Source organism: Vulpes vulpes, chromosome 9 (assembly GCF_048418805.1).
Source record: "Vulpes vulpes isolate BD-2025 chromosome 9, VulVul3, whole genome shotgun sequence".
Taxonomy (NCBI): Eukaryota; Metazoa; Chordata; class Mammalia; order Carnivora; family Canidae; genus Vulpes; species Vulpes vulpes.
The window spans coordinates 62,004,116-62,014,780 of NC_132788.1; positions in this window are offsets into that span (position 1 = coordinate 62,004,116).

Consider the following 10,665-nt stretch of genomic DNA (forward strand, 5'->3'; position numbering starts at 1 on the left):
GGTGCCCCAAATATGTATTTTTAACTTAATTTATTTTTTTTTAAGATTTTATTTATTTATTCATGAGAGGCAGAGAGAGAGAGGCAGAGACACAGGCAGAGGGAGAAGCAGGCTCCATGCAGGGAGCCCGACGCGGAACTCGATCCCGGGTCTCCAGGATCACGCCCTGGGCCAAAGGCAGGTGCTCAACTGCTGAGCCACCCAGGGGTCCCTAACTTATTTTAGAGGGAAACTTGTGGAACTCAACAAAAATAACCTAATTTTAAAATGGGCTATGACTTGAATATTTCTCCAAATAAGATACACTCAATGGCCAATAGTCACATGAAAAGGTGCTCAACATCATTAGGGAAATGCAAATTAAGATCAAAATGAAGCGATCCCTGCGTGGCGCAGCGGTTTGGCGCCTGCCTTTGGCCCAGGGCGCGATCCTGGAGACCCGAAATCGAATCCCACGTCGGGCTCCCGGTGCATGGAGCTTGTGTCTCCCTCTGCCTCTTTCTCTCTCTCTCTGTGTGACTATCATAAATAAATAAAAATTTAAAAAAAAATGAAACACCTATTTTAGTGGTTAAGGTTTTTATTTTTTTATTTAAATTAAGTTCACCGGGACCCCTGGGTGGTGCAGCGGTTTGGCGCCTGCCTTTGGCCCAGGGCGCGATCCTGGAGACCCGAAATCGAATCCCACGTCGGGCTCCCGGTGCATGGAGCCTGCTTCTCCCTCTGCCTGTGTCTCTGCCCCCCCCCCCTCTCTCATAAATAAATAAATAATTTAAATTAGGTTCGCTGACGTACAGTATAACACGCAGTGCTCATCACATCACCTATCCTCCTGAATTCTCCTCTCTCAGTCATCCCATCCCCCCACCCACCTCCCCTTCAGCAGCCCTCTTTTTTTTCCCAGAGTCGAGTTTTTCATAGTTTGTCTTCCTCTCTAATTTTTTCCCACTCGGTTTCCCCTCCACCCCTTTCACTTTCTTCATTCCACATATTTCACTTAGCATAAAACCCTCCAGCTCCATCCATGTTCATCCTTTTTGATGGCTGAGTAATATTCCATTGTGTATATACATGTATACCACATCTTTATCCATTCTTCTGTCGAAGGACATCCTGACACCTTCCACAGTTTGACTATTGTGGACATTGCTGTACATTGCTATGTACATTGGGGTCCAGGTGTCCTGTTGTTTCACTACATCTGTATTTTTGGTGTAAATACCCAGTAGTGCAATTGCTGATCAAAGGGTAGCTCTATTTTTAACTTCTTTAACTCCATGCTCTTTTCCAGAGTGGCTGCACCAACTTCCATTCCATCAACAGTGTAAGAGGGTTCCCTTTTCTCCACATCCTCGCCAAATTTGTTGTTTCCTGTCTTGTTAATTTTAACCATTCTCACTGGTGTAAAGTGATATCTCATTGTGGTTTTGATTTGTATTTCCCTGATGACAAGTGATGTGGAGCACTAAATTTTTTTTTTTAACGGACAGTTACAAGTTCTACTAAGTAATAGAGCAATGGAACACTTATATGTTGTCAGTAGGAGTGCAAGTGATACAGCCACGTTGGAAAACACTTTGGGCTTTCCTCAAAAAGTTGAACAGAGGGATCCCTGGGTGGCGCAGCAGTTTGGCACCTGCCTTTGGCCCAGGGCGCGATCCTGGAGACCCGGGATCGAATCCCACATCAGGCTCCCGGTGCATGGAGCCTGCTTCTCCCTCTGCCTGTGACTCTGCCTCTCTCTCTCTCTCTCTGTGACTATCATAAATAAATAAAAAAATTAAAAAAAAAAAGTTGAACAGAATTTCCTTATGACCCAGCAATTCTACTCCTAAATATATACACAAGAAAACTGAAAAACAGGTGTTCAAACAAAAACTTATACACGATGTGCTTAAAGCATTATTTGTAATAGCCCCAAAGTGGGAACAACTCAAATATTCATCAGCTGATGAACAGATAAAAAAGAATAATATATATATGTGTGTGTGTGTGTATATATATATATTCATACAGTGGAATATTATTCAGTCATAAAAAGGAATGAAGTACTGTACTGATTCATGCTACAAAATGGATAAACCTTTAAAACATTATGCTAAGTGTGAAAAAATCAGTCCCAAAAGACCACATACATGATTCTGTTAGTATGAAATGTCCAGCATAAGCAAATATATGGAGACAGAAAGATTAGTGTCTGCTTAGGGCCAGAAAGAGTGAGGACATTGAGGTTATAGCTAAAGGATATGGGTTTTTTTCTGGGGGGGGGGAGGAATAAGAATGTTCTGGAATAATTTAGTAATAATGGTTGTACAGCATTGTGAATATACTAAGAAACTGAACTGTACAGTTTAAAATATTTAAAATGATGAATTTTATATTATGCGAACTTTATCTCAAAGGAAATTTTGGTCTCATGGGAAACTCATCTGTAGTTTCCTCTAATGCAAAATGATACTCTTCTTGGAGGGGTTATTGCAAGATTTAAATGAGATTAACATGTTACCAGTCTTATAATTGAAGTAGACAGTTCCCCTAAAAATAATACAAGGAAAACGATAAATTTATTAAAATCCTCACCAGATAGTGCTCCTTACAAAAGGCTCTTAGTAGGCTTTAAATGTAAGGCTCATTCTCTTTTAAAAGGATAAATTATCAAGTATTGGAGACAAACTAGCACCATATGAGGCTTCATAATGAGATGGATTAAAACATTGAAAAGATTCTCTCCACCTGATTCAGTGTTATTTGATGCATACCTTTATACTATCTAAAATCACTTCTGGGGAGCCTGAGTGGCTCAGTTAGTCAAGCCTCTGACTCTTGATTTCAGCTCAGGTCATGATCTCAGAGTCTTGAGATCAAGCCCTGCATGGGCTCCTTGTTCAGCAGGGAGGCGGCCTGGGATTCTCTCTCTCCCTCACCTTCTCCTTTTGCCTCTCCCCCCCTGCTCGTGTGGCAGCACATGCATGCTCATGTACACTCTCACTCTCAAAAATAAAAAAAGTCTTAAAAAATAAAATCATTTCATTTCTCATAAACAGATCTCACACTTGGGGAAATATTGCTCTAAGACATCTCCCTGTGGTATCATGATTAGGTGTCATTTAAGGGACAGAATTTATTAAGCATCTATTGTTTGTCAGGCATTCTTGTAGGCACTAGGGATACAGCAGTGAAAAATTATTCTAGAGCTTATATTCTAATGGAAAATAGAGACAATACAGGAAATGGGTAACATTTTTAGATGATAAGCATAATGGAGAACAAGCAAGCTGGGAGGATGGAGAGTGTTGGAGAGAGGGAGGGGAATGCCTATTTTATATCAAGTGGCTAGGAAAGGCCTCTTTGATAAGGTGACAAAGCAGAACCTCAAGGAAATGAGAGAGTAAGCCATTTGGATATCTGGGAGAAAGCATTCTAGGCAGAGGGTAGGAATATGTCCAAAGGGTCTAGGAAGATCTAGGAGGCCAATGTGGCTGGGAAGGAGTGAATGAGGAGGAGATAGAGGATAAAATGGGGTGGGTACATCATATATGCCAATGTTTTACAAATTACCACACATTCAAAAAGGATCTCTCAGGCTGCTGAATGGGCAAAGATGGAAACAGTTACCAGGCTGTTTCAGTGGTCCAAGTGAGAAATGAGACAGCTCAAACTAGGATAGTAGGGATGGGTGTGGTGAGAATTGCCAGATTCTGGTGTATTTTGAAAAATAACCTGTCATTCCTGATGGATTGGATATGGTTTTGAAAAGAAGACAAAGAACAGGAAATTTGGGGGATGCATACTGAAGAACTCAAATGCCATGAAGAAAGTAAAAATGGACACATTTGCTCTTTAAAATTCTGGTTCTGGTTTTTTGCAAAGAGTAATGGTATTTTGGCTTATATTAGAAAAACCCAGTATCTGCTATAAAAATATTGACTGAAGTGGATCCTTGCTCCAACATGCCAGTTTTAGATAAGTGACATATACATGTGAAAATAGAAGCTTCTAATGTCTCTTTGATAGTATTATTATATTAAACTAAAGTGACCTCTATGTAAATAAGCAAATGATTAAATTTGTTAATTTCTATCCGATATGATGACACAAGTTAGGAATTCAGTGTTAGTTGTTCCCATGAACCCAGATATCTATTTTGCCCTAATAGCCGTTTATTCTCGCCTATTCTTTTTTTTTAATTTTATGTATTTATTCATGAGAGACACACAGAGGCAGAGAGAGCAGCAGACCCGACGTGGGACTTGATCCCGGGTCTCCAGGATCACACCCTGGGCCGAAGGCAGCGCTAAACTGCCGAGCCACCTGGGCTGCCCCATTCTTGCCCATTCTTAAGGGTAAAACAAAGTCACAGTTAGAAAGTCAAATAGTACAGCCACTCCCCAGCCCAGCCCCTTCCTTTGCTCTTTTACAGAAGCGAAAATTAACTACCTCTTCCTTTAGTTCACCTGGTGACTTACTCCATGTCTCTAAATAATCTACTTGTAGTGTTGTTTCTTGCATTTTCAATTTTGGTTGTTATCTATAGACTCTGTTAGGGTACTTGAGGTTTAGCTTATTAACATCCCCACCATCCTATTTCTCCTTCTCTTCTCTTCCTATTAAACTTACAACCCAATATATCGGGCACCTGACTGGCTCAGTCAGAAGAGCAAACAATCTTTATCTTGGGGTCATGAGTTCAAGCCCCGTGATGGGTGTAGAGATTATTTTAAATACATAAATAAATTTAAAGTTATAACCTGATATAGTTTATTCGTCTATATTTAATTAACTGGGTAAATTTAAGTGATATATTAAACATCTTTTTGTTCTATCAACTATAGACAGTATCTTTTGGTCCTCTATACTGTAAGATGAGGATTTTGTCAGCACTCCTGGCCTTTCCTCTACCTGTTCTTCTGTCTTTGCACTTCCCAATCTGGTTTGTTAAAAAGAGGATTCCATTTGGCAGGTTGGATTCCTGTGAAGATGTAATTGAAAGAAGGGGGTTCCCTACACTTGCTTCTCACTCAGTAATCTACTGAAATTCCATCTTCCCCAAGAAAACCTTTTGGGACCTCATTGGGAAATGAGTGATGTATCTACAATCCTATTAACGAAATGATAGGCTGGGAGTCCATGAACTCTTAACCCAACAGACCTTTGGCCTGTTGGGTGTTAACAACCAGAAGGGAAAACAATCAGATTTGGCCGTGCCCTAAACAAGTTGAGGTTTATTTACTTTTCCCATGCCCTTTCAAACCAAAGGTTATAAAACTGCTTTAGTAATATAACTCCTGCGAGAACTCTGATGGAATTAGTGACATCATGGTCACAAATTTTCAAAAGAATGTACATGAAATTTGTTGTTCACTTTGAACTTCATATGGGTAAGTAAGTTTATTTAAAAGCAAGTCATTCAAAAAAAAAAAAAGCAAGTCATTCATTTTGAAAGGAACTGTATATCTATTGGCTAAAATTGAGATTATAAGGTTTGGGGGACCAAGAGATAATGACCTGGGAAGCAAGACACTGCTGCCACCTAGTGGTTACTCATTCTGAAACATGGCAGTTCTTTCAAAGCACCCACAACAGAAAAGGAACTGAGTACCGGGAACACCCAGCAAAGGTCCTGAACCAGAGAAACTTCCATTTCCTCCTCCCTTTTTAGAGAAAGGTGTTAGTGAACCCTTTGCAAATGGTCAAAGGCCAAACAAGGTATTAATGGGATTAGCCTGTGAGAACTACTCTCCTATTATGCAATCAGAAGAATTAACAGAGCACTGACAAAGTGCAAACTGTTGTAGGTCAACATGGACAACCACCAGATCTCTAGCATGAAGTGGCAGCTCCAGAAGGAAGCAAGAGGTGCAACAAATGAACAGAGAGGGACGACAGTGGGACAGGCCCCCTCAGTAGTGGTCACTGTGGCAGCAACAAGGGTCCAGAAGCAAAGCAGAAACAGAAGCCAAGCCAGCAAGGATAAAGACTATCAAGTCACATAGACTTAGCAACAGCTCTGGAGACTGTGGTCTTGAGTGAGACTGTGGTCTTGAGTGAGACTGTGCCACTGCTGGATTTAGAGTAAACTACTCAGGGCACTCAGGGAACAGCAAAAGTAATTAACACTATCTCATAATAGTCCTGTGGGTAGATAGTGTTATCAGCCCTGTTCTACAGATGGTGAACTTGAGGCCAAGTCACTAGGCCAAAGTCACAGAACTAATGAGACTTAGAGCCAAGTTTTGAATCAAAGCATTTGACCCCAGAGTCCAAGCTCTTAACTACTATATTTTTCTGCTTCCCTCAGGGAGAGGGAACATGGGGTTTAACTCCTCTAACTCTACTGAGTGTTGTATTGAGGGATGGTTGTGAATTAGAACTCTAAAGGTGGTTTAGCTCTGGTCCTAGATCTGTCACCTACTTGCAGGAGGGTGTTTAACTTTTTGGGAACTAAATTTCCTTACTTGTAAAATAGGGACATAAAGGAGGCTAATTCATAAGTTGCTTTAAAGATTAATTGGGATAGGGATGCCTGGGTGGCTCAATGGTTGAGTGTCTGGCTCAGGGCGTGGTCCTGGGGTTCTGGAATCGAGTCCCACATCGGGCTCCCTTCGAGGAGCCTGCTTCTCCCTCTGCCTATGTCTCTGCCTCTCTGTGTGTCTCTTATGAATAAATTTTAAAAAATTTTAATTGAGATAATACACAGTTTCTGGCATGTGGCAAATAAGATAGCTGGCCTACAAAGATGACTGCCAACAATTTTCATATTTGTAAGTACTATTATTATTCTCAACAAGAGCTGGAATCTATTTCCCTTCCCCTAGAATCTGAGCTGAGCTTATGACTTGCTTTGACCAGAGGAATGTGGCAGGGGTGTTATTGGCTAGTTCCAAGCCTAAGTCTTAGGAGACTTGTCTTGCACTCTTCGACCATTTGTGCCACTAGGTAGGGAAGCCCAGCCTAAACTTGTATGGTAAGAGACCACACAGAGAAAAAGGCACCAGGAAACCAGTGTCTCACCTGAGCCCACCATATGAATGTGGCCACATGAGTGTACCAAGTGTGAGCAGAACTGACCTGCTAACCCATGAAATTATGAGAAATAAATCATTGTTGGAGTACCTGGGTGGCTCAGCCAGTTAAGTGTCTGACTTCAGCTCAGGTCATGATCTCAGATCCTGGGATCTAACCTCTCATGGGGCTTCCTGCATAGCAGGGAGTCTGCTTCTTTCTACCTCTGCCCCTCTCCAACTTGTGTGTGCATGCCTAAGTCACCCACTCACTCTCTCTCAAATAAATTTTTTTAATTAAAAGAAATAAATCATTGTTGGAATAGTTTGTTTTACAGCAAATAGAAAATTCTCAGTAAATAGTATCTATTAGTATTATAACTGGTGCTGGTGAGGATTCAGCCAAATATCTGGTCCATTTTTCTTAGGTCACTGATTTTTCTCTTTCACTAGAATGGGCTGGGAGAAACGAGAGATATACATGCAGATGAACACTGCTTATTACAAATGTCTTTTTTTTATTTTAAATGTCTTATCTTGCTATTAAACCAGAATATTGCTGGATATCTGTGCAGAAAGACTTCTCAAAATTGCACCTCAAATTGCTACCTACATTTGAGATAATATAGAAGCATATTTCTTCACACATTTATAATTCAGACTTTTCACTAAATTGGTTATGTGGGACCTTCCAAAGCCTTTACACTGGAGGATTTGAGGCATGAACAGAGACTTGTCCTTTTATTTATTTTTTTTAAGATTTATTTATTTATTCATGAGTGAGAGAGAGAGAGAGAGAGAGAGGCAGAGACATAGGCAGAGGGAGACGCAGGCTCCTTGCAGGTAACCCAGTGTGGAACTTGTTCCGGATCCCAGGATCACGACCTGAGCCGAAGGCAGGCACCCAACCACTAAGCTACCCAGGTGTCCTGAGACTTATCCTTTTTTTTTTTTTTTTTTTAATTTTTTTTTAAATTTTATTTATTTATGATAGGCACACAGTGAGAGAGAGAGAAGCAGAGACATAGGCAGAGGGAGAAGCAGGCTCCATGCACCGGGAGCCCGACGTGGGATTCGATCCCGGGTCTCCAGGATCGCGCCCCGGGCCAAAGGCAGGCGCCAAACCGCTGCGCCACCCAGGGATCCCGAGACTTATCCTTTTAATCCAGCATCTCAAAGTCTTGAGGATGATTCACTAACTTTCATCTCCTTTATATCTCCTTCCCTAAATCCTCTCTTTTTCTGTCCATACATATTTTTTGCCTTTTTTTTTTTTTTAAGATTGTATTCCTTTATTTGACACAGAGAGAGAGAGCAAGAACAAGCAGGGGGAGCAGCAAGGGAAAGGGAGAAGCAGGCTCCACACTGAGGGGAGCAGGGACCCCAATGCAGGGCTGGATCACAGGACCCCTGGATCCTGACCCAAGCCAAGGGCAGATGCTTAAACAACTGAGCCACCCACCTCTATCTTTTGCCTTCCTATCATGCTTTTTCTATCTCTTTTCCTTATTGTGACAATAAATAAGATCCTTCCTTACCAAAATGTAAGCTCTGAGAAGGAGGAAATTTTTATACATTTTGTTCTTTACAGAGCATCTTAGAATGATGCCTGGCACACAGAAGACATGCAATGAATGTGTATTGAATGAATTAAATAATGCATATGAAAGCCCTAAGAACAGTGTCTGGCACAGAGTAGATAATGCTCAATACATATAACATATGACAGTTCAGCACTGCTGTAAATGTAATCATTCACATTCTTTTTATTCATTTATTTATTTATTTTCACATTCTTTTTAAAAAGTTTTATTATTTTTAGTCTTTTTCCTTTTTTCTTTTCATTTTGTCCCCTTTTTCTTTTCTTTCTTTTTCTGTGATTGCATCTTCTCTCTTATCCTTACTTGTGGCCTGCCTGAGACCCTCATCAGTGTTGTTTTGCCTTAACTCAGAGTATGTGCAGGAAAAGGTTTTGGAACTTTGTCTTGGGTGAAATAGAGTTGTGATTCATAGCTGACCTAGGATTACACATAAAATTCTGCTATTGAGGTGAGCCTAATATTGGTGTCACTAAATATTTTAACCAGGGGCCTTGATTATGAAAAAGAGCAAGTTTATTAAGTAATAGCCAAATAAATGACTGTACATGTCTCTAAGCGTGTGGGTATTCCTAGTGCCTAGTCGGTGAGTAATGGTGCTGCTCTTGGCAATAGAAATGGGAGGAGAATCAAACAGAACTGATTTAGTTTAATAATTGGCAGACCTGCATATTGGCTTTCTTTCTTTCTTTCTTTCTTTCTTTCTTTCTTTCTTTCTTTCTTCCTTGCTTCCTTCCTTCCTTCCTTCCTTTCTTTCTTTCTTTCATATAAAAATTTAATCACTCTTCATAATTAATGAAGAAAGCTATTAAGTACTTAGTCATATACAAAAATGAAAGCCCCTGGCTTCGCATGGCATTTACTCTAAGAATTGCAGAAAGAACTCACTTTGATCTCTTTTCATGGTTCATCAGGAAGACTCCATGGGGCTACGACCATACCTGGAAACATGCTGGCCTAAATGACTATGACAGCCTTCCTTCTGGGCTTTCTCTGGTCTTATGTTCTTGAATCTGTAAATTCTTCCAAGTCTTTGAGTAACAATCTGGTTCCTAGATTAAAATGATCACTCTACTGGCAGAAGTATAATAAATGGGTAAAACCTTTCCAGGGAGTATTTGGCAACAGGTTCAAAGTCTTGAAAGTAAGCATTACCCATTCACCCAGCAGTTGCATTCCTAAAGAAATAATTATGAATATGAACAAAGATGCATGTATGAAAGTGTTTATTATAGCATATTTGAAAATTTTTTTATATTAGGAAATTATTCACAATGCTAATTTTTATTTATTTGTTTTTACAACACTATTTTTTTAAAATACTTTATTTATTTATTTGAGAGAGAGAGTGTGCAAGAGCAAGCACAACTGGGGGTAAGGGTGGGAGTGGGATAGGAGAGGAGTGAGAAGGGAGGGAGGGAGGGGAGAAGCAAGCTCCCTGCTAGCCTGATGAGGTATTTGATCCCAGGACTCTGAGATCATGACCTGAGCCGAAGACAGATGCTTAACTGACTGAACCACCCAGGCATCCCAGAGAACACTAATTTTTAAAAGTAAAGCATATAAAGTATGCATAATACAATCTTTTTCATCCGAAGATACATGTCAATTCATAGAAAATGGCTGGAAATATATATAATACAGAGTTAGTAGTGATGATCTTTTTGTACTTTATAGACTTTCTCAAATGTGTACAATAAACATATTACTTCTGTAATAATAAGAAAAAGTATTTAAATATACTTGAAGTACAAGAGATAATTTTGGCTGCAATGATTAAAAGAATATGAATGAGGATGGTTGGGTGAGAGGTGACTGCAGTGGTTCAGGCAAAAGACAATGTAAATAAGAACCAAGGATATGCCAGTGGGATAAAGAAGGAAAGAGAAGGAAAAGCTGACTGGAGACATTTTCAGTAGTCCTAAGAGAACTATAAACACATGCCATACCTTCAAATCAGCAATAAAATTGATCTTTTAAAAGAATCAACATGATTCTGCCATATCCTTATAGTATCTTCAAACATGCATTTAAAGAAACTCAGAACCAACTCTAGTTTAGTTTCC